Genomic DNA, 10,638 nt, shown 5'->3' with positions numbered 1-10,638 from the left:
AAATTCTAGGATCCACAAACGATCATGGTGGGCCCGAAATGGTCATCAAAGTTCTCATTTGAATATTTGCTACTGCCACCAAGATCCGCACCGACGGCCGCTTCGCCTTGGCTCGCCCCAAAAGTTTCGTAGTAGCCGCCGCGCCGTTTTGCGATGTGGGCCCAATACATGAATCAAGGTAGGCCCTAAAAAGATTCAATTATGGCCATTATCATACCTATTTTTATATGAAGGGTGGCCCACAACTCTACCCCAAATATGGGCTCACAGCCCGACATGGTAAAATAAATGGATATGGGCGACATGGCTATACTAAACATGCATCCTAGAGGACGCCACATTTGTTAATTACCCGTGTGACTCTATTGCCTTTAAAAGGGAGCCAAAAAAGGCCATCTCATTGTATAACACTGGGATCACAGTAAAAGTGTGAGGTTTCGAAATGCATCAACGTTGTGTATTTTATTTATCTCCAATTCAATTTACTCCCAAATCCATCCTACCAAACAACTTTTAGATTATTTATATACTAAAATACACCCAAATTGTGTTGCCAAACGACCTCTAACCTACAAAGACTTCTAAAGACCTGTAAGGGAACCGGCTTCATTCCCACCTTTCTTTCAAGCTTACTTAAATGTTTGGGAAATGACCATCCACCTTTTTTTCAATCTAAGATTCTTGGAAAATGACCCTGTAAAATTGGGGTCCATCAAATCAAGCATTTGAATTAGCCATCCATAGCCCCACTTGTAAATGAGGATCTTATCCTCACACAATTTCCAACTACTGCTGGGAGTTGGCAGACCATAGCTTGGTTCATTTATTACATGGAGCTTAATGTGTTTGGATCGGGACATGTGGGCTCGTGGTGTCTGCATGCCTCTGCCTGTTGGCCACATCAGCCAGCAAATGCTGCTGCAAATGAGATGGAATTATTGGCCCACAACCTGACGAGATGTTTAACTTACTTAAGTGTTATGTTTCTAGTTAGTTTGGTGGACCCATATTAATTGATGGAATGTGTCTTGAAAAATATCCTAATTGAAGCCATGATCGGACCGGACGGGTAGGAGGTTTGCTGAAGTGTCATCATGTGTCAGCTACGCCCAAAATATGATTTTTTTAAAGGATTGTTTGGACTGAATAAGGAAAAGAAAAGAAAGGAAAATGGATGATTTTTTCCATTATGGAACATTTCACCATGCAATTAACGTCTCAACATCGTAGCCAAATTCTCATCATACGAAATCCAAGGAGACTTAAGTGAACAATACCCAGAATGAAATTCATGAGAATCTGTAATGTTGGATATTGCATAGATGCATTCTTAGTATTAGCACCAGAACAAAAGAAGGTCAAACGGAAGTAGAAGTAGACCATGGGATCTGGGCTCAGTACTATATAGGGCATAATGTAATTGAGCCTTGAGCAGGTTCGTTTCAAAGAAATTCATTTGATTCAAAGAAATTCATTCCCGATATGAAGATATTGTTATTTGAAATGTGAACTGTAAATTAGCTATAACTTTTGATCTGGGTATCTTTTCACGACACATGGCCTATCAATCTTAATGTAGCAAGCCATCTGGGGTCAACTAACCATAGTTGGTCATGTCCATCCATTTTGCAAGAAAACACATTTCCTGTTCAAAACTGCAATTTTTAGAAAAAAATTATTATTTTTAATAATTCTAAAATTTGTCATTCTTTTTATTTTTAGAGTTTTAGGATTTCATTCGTTTTTAGAAATTGCTTGTAATAATGCCCGGAATAGTCCGATAAGATTTATTTGATGTTTCCTTTTTTGGAAAATTTAGTGTTTGGGTAGTTTTTTTGTTGTTGCTATTTTAGGTAATTTGAATTAGGGTTTGGGTTTTCCTTACTAATGGTGTAATCGATAAACTATACATGTATTATTCAATAAAATACTAGAATTTTCTCTCTTATTTTCTTGTGGACTTCAGAACTCTCCTTGTGGATTTAAGGTTTTAATCATTTGAGGAAGATGGTGATCTTCTTCTCATTATTTCCCACTCTTCCCTATGTCAGTTGGTATCAGGGCAAGGTTTTTCCTTGGTTCGATATCATCTAACAATAGTACGGGCAACAATTCCATGGACGGTGCTTCAGGAAACAATCCTATGATAATGATGACGTTTGAAGCCTCCAGTGGGAGAATCTACAAGCCATGTAAGGGCTGCAGAAGTGATCGACCTTTAGACGGATGCCTTAAGACAGACCCATATTCCTACTGATGAGCAGCTTGAGGTTGGCATTAGAGCTCATAGTCATCATGTTCATGGTGCGATACTAGTGGCGAATTGTAGACCACTAGCCAAAGATGATAGATCTAGTAATGAAGAAATTGATGAGATGATTCTCCAACAAGAAGAACGAAGAGGTGCGACGCCGGATCGAGATAGAGATTTCAGGATGAAGGTTGATATTCCTAGCTTCAATGACCAACTTCACATCAATGATTTCCTTGATTGACTTTTTGAAGTTGAACGATTCTTTAACTATATAGAGATTCCTAAGGAGAAAAAGGTCCAGCTTATGGCCTAAAAATTCAAGGTTGGAGCTTCGGCTTGGTGGGAACAACTCCAACTTTTATGAACCAGGCAGATGAAAGTGTCGGTCCACACATGGTAGTGAATGAAGAAGTTTGTGCGGACATAATTCCTGCTGAGTGACTATGACTAGGTATTATTCCCATAATACCAAAATTGTCCGCAAGGTAGCCGATCCATGAAGTATTACGCAAATAAATTTTACCGCATATTTGAAAGAAACGATCTGGTAGAGACTGAGTCGCAATAAGTTGCTAAATTCACTAGTAGTTTACGTATGACAATCTAAGATTGGATCTAAATGCAGCCTATTTGGATGATGAACGAGGTAGTTAAATTGGTTACACACGTAGAGGTGCAATTGGAAAGTTCCAATGTACGAAACTATACTTCAAACAAGTTAACTACTTTTGAACCTTCGCAAGATACGTTACGATCCTAAGAGTATGAACTTGTGGGGGCATCCTTGACCTCCTCCAACTGTGAACCGACATTTGGGAAGCAGTCAAATTAGACCTCCGAGGGCAATAACTGCTGGTGGTGGTCTAAGTAGAAACTCTAAGTCTTATGTTCGACCTTAACCGGGCAAGTGCTATCAATGTAGCCAACCTAGTCACTAATCTACTATGTGTCCTTAGAGTCAGATGACTAATCTAAGCATTAACAATGGGGGAGCAGAAGATGGAGAGGACAATCCGGAGGTCAATAGTGGCGAACACACCAAGGATGAGGAGAGAAAGGCGAATGGACTCATGACGATTACGATGAATCTCTGATCGTGAGGAAAAGCTATTGTATATGCCGAAGAAGGAAGTAGATCTACAATGACACAACATCTTTTAAACGAGGTGCACTGTGAATAAAAAATATATGATTTGATCATAGATAGTGGGAGTAGTAAGAATATCATGTCAAAGATTATGATGGAAAAGCTATAACTGAAAATAAAATAAATAAATAAATATTCCTCTCCGTACATAATTGGATGAATTAAGAAGGTCAGTGGGACAAAGGTAACCGAACAATATCGTATTTTCTTCTCCATTGGTAAATATTATAAGGATGAAGTAATGCGTAATGTACTCGATTTGAAAGCTTATCACATGTTACTTGGTCGACCATGACAATATAATATTGATGCCATGCATAGAGGTCATGATAATATATTTATTTTTGTTAAGGATTGTAGAAAGACTATGCTAGCTCATATGAGAATGGAGAACCAACCCAAGACTTCTAAAGTAGAGGGGTGGTCTCTCGTAACTATATAGTATTTCGTCAAAGAATTTAAGAAGACGATGGGAGATCAATGCATTAGTTGTAAATGGAAAGTATAACTCACGAAGATCCAGAGAAGTTGAAACTAGTGTTGTAAGAATTCAAGGGGATTACGCTCGATGAACTTTCCAATGACTTATTCCCATTTCGAGATATTTCTCTTGCTCAAGTAGAGTTCGTCTTCAATAACATACAAAATTGGTCCATCGGTAAGTCCCAATTCAACATTGTGTATGGTCGTGTTTCCAAACACACACGCGACCTAGTCCCTTTTCCTAAGTTATTGGGTATGAGTGCTACGACAGAAAATATGGTGAACTGGATCATGACATTGCATGCCAAAGTTTGAATGAAATTATAGGAATCAAATGCCAAGTATAAGAAAGATGTTGATAAACATTTGCCTATAAGGTGTTTAAAGTAAGTGATAACATGCTAGTTCATCTACATAATGGAATATTTATGACCAAATTTATAACAAGGAATAAAAAAATTGGCCTTGTTCTGATCCTTAGAAAAATCAACGATAACTCCCATGTTTTTTTTTTTTTTTAAAATCTTTCCAAGGGCATGAAGATCTCATGAACTTTTAATGTGATAGACCTATATAAGTATCATGAACTATGTCCGTTGAATAACTCAAGGACAAATTCTTTCCAAATAGAAGGGACTAATGCAGGACATGACACATATACATTCTTAGCATGGCTGGACCAAAAGAAGGCTAAACGGAAGCGAAGTAGTTCGTCAAATCTGGGCCTAGTCTCATGTAAGGCACAACGAAACCTGAGGACTAGGCCTTAGGTGCACCTAATTTAAAGATATTAATTCTAGATAGGGAGAAATTGTCGTTCAAAGTGTGAATCGTAAATCGGCCATAACTTTTGATCTAAGTATCATTAAAGGATGCACGACCTATTGATCTTTATGTAGTGGGATTTCTTGGGTCAACCGGCCCACATAGTGGGTCGTGTTCATCCCTTTCGCAAGAAAACACACTTCTTATTTAGAACTGCAATTTTTAGAAAATTTTACTATTTTTAATAATTCCCTTCTTATTTTTCGAGTTTTGGGATTTCCTTCTTTTTTAAAAATTGCTTCTAATAATTCAAAGAGTGCTTCAGTAAGGTCTATTTGATATTTTTATTTTTGGCAAATTTAATCTTTGGGTAGATTTTTTTTTTTTTTTACTATTTTAGATAATTTTAAATTAAGGTTTGGATTTTCTTTATTAATGGTGTAATCGAGAGATTATACACACATTTTTCAATAAAATATCTGAATTCTCTCTTATTTTCTTATTGACTCATGAACTCTCCTTATGGATTCAAGGTTTTAATCACTAGAGGAAGATAATGATCTTCTTCTCATTATTTCACGCCCTTCCCTGCGTCAATTTGCGGTCATGGAAATTCTTTTCTCACCATCCAAATAAGCCCTTACCAACATGGTTTTTAAGTAAAAAATAGAGGTTCAAAAGGTCTAGTCAGAGGTATGCTACTCTAAAAAATAAGGGTGGTATATAGTGCCTAGACTACTTTTAGCTTGTCAAAGATAAAATTATGTACATCTTTTTTAACCATGTTTGATATTTTACATGGGCCTCTTGAAGGCATTTTAAAAAAAAATTAAATTACAAAACCCATAGTTCCAAACATATCCCTTCATCCAGTCAAATGTGCGAATAGCTTTGTGTTAGTGCACCTTATTTGTTAATCACGCGCATCTGTGTGTCAGGGAATCGGTTGTGCCCTTGGAAGCCAAAGACCGAATACAAACGAAAACTGGGGCATCAAGTAAGTGAATAAAGGGTATATGAGGTGTCTTGGTGACCCTAACCTTGACCCAAAATAACCCCTTAAACCTCTAGATGATCATGTCTTAATAGATAAACCTTGTTTGATCATCGCTTAGCCTTAGGAGTCGAATTGGAACATGATAAGATAGGTTATAGACGTCCAGAGCTGTTGGAAAAAAAAACTGCCCAAATCAGGATACTCTTTGTTGTGCTCGTGTAAAGCTCGATCGATCAAGTTGATCGACCAATTATGGCAAAAAATGTCTAGTAAGCTGCTGGCCTAAAAAAATGATTTATTTTGAGCACTCGAGGCATAAGCTCAATTGATTGATGAATCATCCATTCCTCTCAAGCTATCAACCTCGATAGATCGAACATGGCCAAAACAGTCCAACGAATTCACTGGACCATTTTTGGCCAAGCTCGATCGATCGAGGGCCAGGCTCGAGCAAAGGCTCAACTCCGGAGATCCGATGCATCACTTATACAACATATATAATGATGTTTAAATGTTATCCATATTAGTGCATTAAACATGAGTGAGATTATACTAAAATAACATATCATACTCCAGGTGCAATTAAATTAAGTAAGCGGAAGACTTAGATACTAGTATTATAACATGAAACTATTTCACCATCCAAAGTATGAATTTGTTCCAAGCTGAATATATACAAGTGTTGTTTTAAAACATACAAAATATCAAAATATAAATGTCCAACTAATCAAGTATCCTAGAAATCCCGTCGAATCAGCACGAAGTCTATATAGACCCGCCTAATAGCTAAACATTGGAGAACTCCTCCTCCTCGTCTAAGAAATCCAGCTCCGTCACGTAAGCCTCATCGGAACCTACATCTAAATCAGAGTTTGGTTGGTGTTTTAAAATACTGTCCTAGAGTGAGAGTGAGTGATCAACTCAGTGATACTATAAGGCAAACGTTAACATGTTATCAATTCAATCAAGCAGTAATGATAAAGCAATACATCAATCACTTCCTAATTACTCTTGTTAATGTAAGAATGATATGCAATAATGATGCATGCCCTCGCAACACTCCCTCAGTGACTTCATCTAACGATCGCGCATGACAAACTCCCTAAACGTGCGCTTCTTCGCCAAAGGACATGCAATTCGGTGCATGGTCATGTTAGCTAAGTAATTGATTAGGTTTATTTATATAGCAAATTTGGAAAGCTAAGGTACCTCCCTTTATATCATTAACCCATGCAGGGATCCATCTAGGGTTGTCAATCCTAGTTAGTTAATCATATACAATAGGCAAGTTGTAGGGCATCACCCCTAATGAAAATAGTGGATAGGTAAATTCAAGTGTTTATACTCGAGGTCACTATGGAAAGCTCGTCACCTTAGCGTAGGCCGACAGCTTGAATACAGTGTCCCATACACGACCATATTCGGCTCACGAGTTTGGGTTGCTCACTGGTCATTACGGGGAGGTTCGTCACCCCAGCGTAGGCCGACAGCTCGACCACGGTGTCCCATACACCACTATGCCCGGCTCATGAGTCTTAGTGGATCGTGGTACCATGGTTAGAATGGGCTTTACATTGGTAAGCGGTACCTTAGATTCAAGCAGTGACATCTATACATGGTGAACACGCAATAGGCCAATCGGGTTATTTGACGAGTTCGATTGGTACGAGCGTACACTGAATTAATCGACATGGAGTGCATAAGCACTCCATGTGGCCTAACCACTGTTGACAATCACTGTACGGCTCGGATTCATTGAACATATCTAATGTGGTGAAACTAGTTCGGCCACTCAATCAGGAACCGTTACCAATTGCCTGGACTACACAGTAGTCCCAATCATACTCAAATGCAATAGGTAGTCGCATATGTTAATCATAATAGCATTTAACAAACAATTCAAACATAATTCTCATTTGAGCATTTTATCAAATACATTGAACATGTTAATATACATATGCATTTCATCCATAAATCATATAGTGGCAATTTACATTACATGAAGAAAATTATAGATATGGATAAGGTAGTTGAGAATCATATCTCAACACCCTTATTAAAAATGATTCATCAAATAATTTCTCATTCAGTCATTTTATCAAACACTTAGGCTACGCATTACTATATCGTGAACTAAATTAGTTATAACATATATTATGACAAATCCTTTCATAAAAGAGTTGTCATACATACAACAAACATGTATTCTAGATTAATAGTCATGGCAAGCATAAATCAGAATTGCACTTTCATTTAAACATTTCAATAAACACATGGAATGCATTATAATTTACATAGTTCACACACATGTATAGTTTATCGAATACATCATAACTAAGATCATATGAAAGCAATCAAGTCAGACATAAATCATTGCTGACATTGAAAGCCTTGAAAACTATAACCTAAGCTTTTATAGTCCGCACCTTTCGTCGGATAACTCGGTTTGAATCCTATGCTCCCGTCTACAGAACAATGGTTACCTAAGTCACGAAATAAGTTAGCTATTTTGTCGATTCCTCTATTTAGATTCATAAAATAAGATTAGGGTTATAATTTCTTGCCCAAATCGAAGTTGGAATGGTTCGTGTAGTGATGTGGGGAGGCGATACGGTATGTGGTGTAGTGGGAGTGAGTTCCAACAATGATCTCCTGAACTCTCACTCTGCTCCTCACTCTTTTCTCCTCTTTTCTCTCTTATCTCACCTAGGGTTTGAGAAATTCGTATGGAATGAGAGGGGTGGTTTAAGGGCCTTATATCGGCTCAGAAGCGATGTAAATGGCCCTAGGGCCATGGTATACTTAGGTTATAGCCAAAAAGGTGTCTGTTTTTTGACAAACAGGGCCTATGGGAAGGTCCATTTCTCACCTAAATCATGAAGCAAGTTCCCTGAGAATGGATCCACGCTAGGACTGTGTTTATCGTACGATCTGACAAACTGATCGGCCGTGAAGGACCCGTATCAGATTAACGGCCGTCGTCCCTCGATCAGGGCCACAAGTATACCGATTGGTGCAGGAAAATTTTCTTGACCCATGGCTGTAGTGGGGTCAAAAACTAATGGTCTGAAGTCTTCAATTTCACCCGCAAGCGAATGGTCCAATTCACTTAGGTTTGGGTTCATTTTCTAAAGATATTCATGTTTCTCACACACTTCGCTCAAGGCTCAAGTTGTGCGTTTTTAGATACTATTTGAGCTTGATTCCCATGATGGTTGTCAAGCCCAATATGACAGTCATAACCCTATAGTTTCGCGATCATCGGACTTTCGATGCACGGTCCAGGTCCGATACGGAGTTTTAATGTGCTCCCGAAAGCAACTGGTTTTTAGAATTTTTCTGAGGTTTCCAAGTAACATTGAGCTAGTGATTTTAATGGTTTTGGGTCTTGTAGTTCGTATAGATAATGGTCCAAACTAATCCATCGATTAATTTAGTTTAGTACTTAATTAATTTTCGTCTAATTTCCATAGTATACGATCTTTTAGGGATTTCTGCCTGAGGTGGTACTCGGGTCTTTGTATGAATTTTTTTGGGACATTACATATATATATATATATATATATATTGTGTTAAGATATTTGAGCAATTTATGAATTTTGGCATTTTAAAGACCTTAATGTATCCTAAGCTTTACCAAACCTCATAAGTTCTATCCCAATGAGTTCCATGCTCTCTTCTTAGTGATTCTTTAGTCTAATAAACATTCCAAGCTCCTCTACAAGAAAATTATGATCTCAAGCCTTCTCTAGAGTTTAAACACCGATTCTATTGGCAAATCCTAATGTCTATCAACCTCTATAGTGTCCATAAAGGAGAATCCCATAAGATTTCAACTTTCCATTAATTACAAGAGATTTTTCTTTATCCTACCAACCCCGCTATGTCGGGTTGCCCATGCCGGATTTGCGAGATTCCATCAGATTGATGGTCGAAAGACCCTTTTATTTTCATTTTTATTATAAATAGTAAGTTTTACTTTGAGTATAACTTTTTATCCTTTGAGTTGTAGGAGTCACGCCCAACATGAAAAGGTCTTAGAAAAATTAGGAGAATAATGTGGTTAGGCCAAATTGGACACTTACTATTTTTGGCAAAAAACCATGAAGTCTAGTAGGAATGGTGATTGCCTATAAATATTAAGTTTACTATTTATTGTAAGTCATGATTTTAGGGTTTTTGAGTTGGAGTTTGAGTCTACAACTCTGTCCTAGGTTTGAGCTCATTATTTACAGGTTTGCAATTTTTTTTAAAAAAATCATTAATCAATTTATTTCAAATTTATTACAAATTATTTATATTTTTATCCCTCGTGTATTCGAGTAAGCTCTGTGAGGAGTCTCGAGAACTTCGTGGATTCAAAGTAGTTATTACTCGAGGAAGATGGTGATTGACCTCATCACGTCCTTCCCTGCATTAATTGGCATCAGAGCGGGGACTATCCTCAGGCGATGACAAATGATGGAATGGACCAAAATCATGTGGACAGTGATCAAAGGATTTGTTATCTATTGAAAATAATGGAAGCCTTCCACTAGGAGAGTCAGTTGACCATACAAGGGCTGCAGGCAACCCTCGAACATATTGCAGATGTGCGAATTTTTCCCCAAGCACAAGGCAATGCTTAGCTGCCCGTGATCGTTGTATGACATAACCCTAATTTTCGTAGAGCACTTTCAAAGGTGAGTCGTAGGGTTATCCCAGATGAGTCGAGCTCTAGCAACAAGGACATTTGTGGTGTCATTGCCCAACGACCTGTCCATGGAGATGATCGACTAGATCATGTTGAAAGAGACTATCGAGGTAAGGCTAAACTTTTCAATTTTAATGACTTATTGCGTATTGAAGACTTCCTTAATTGGTTAGCAGAAATAGAGGTATTTTAATTACACGGATGTACTGAATATAAGAAAGTGAAATTGGTTGCGTTCAAATTGAAATCTAGTGCTTCTGCATGGTGGGAGAAATTATAACTCTCATGTGCCTGACATA

Source organism: Magnolia sinica, chromosome 1 (assembly GCF_029962835.1).
Source record: "Magnolia sinica isolate HGM2019 chromosome 1, MsV1, whole genome shotgun sequence".
Classification (NCBI taxonomy): Eukaryota; Viridiplantae; Streptophyta; class Magnoliopsida; order Magnoliales; family Magnoliaceae; genus Magnolia; species Magnolia sinica.
Note: the sequence above shows the minus strand (reverse complement) of the source record.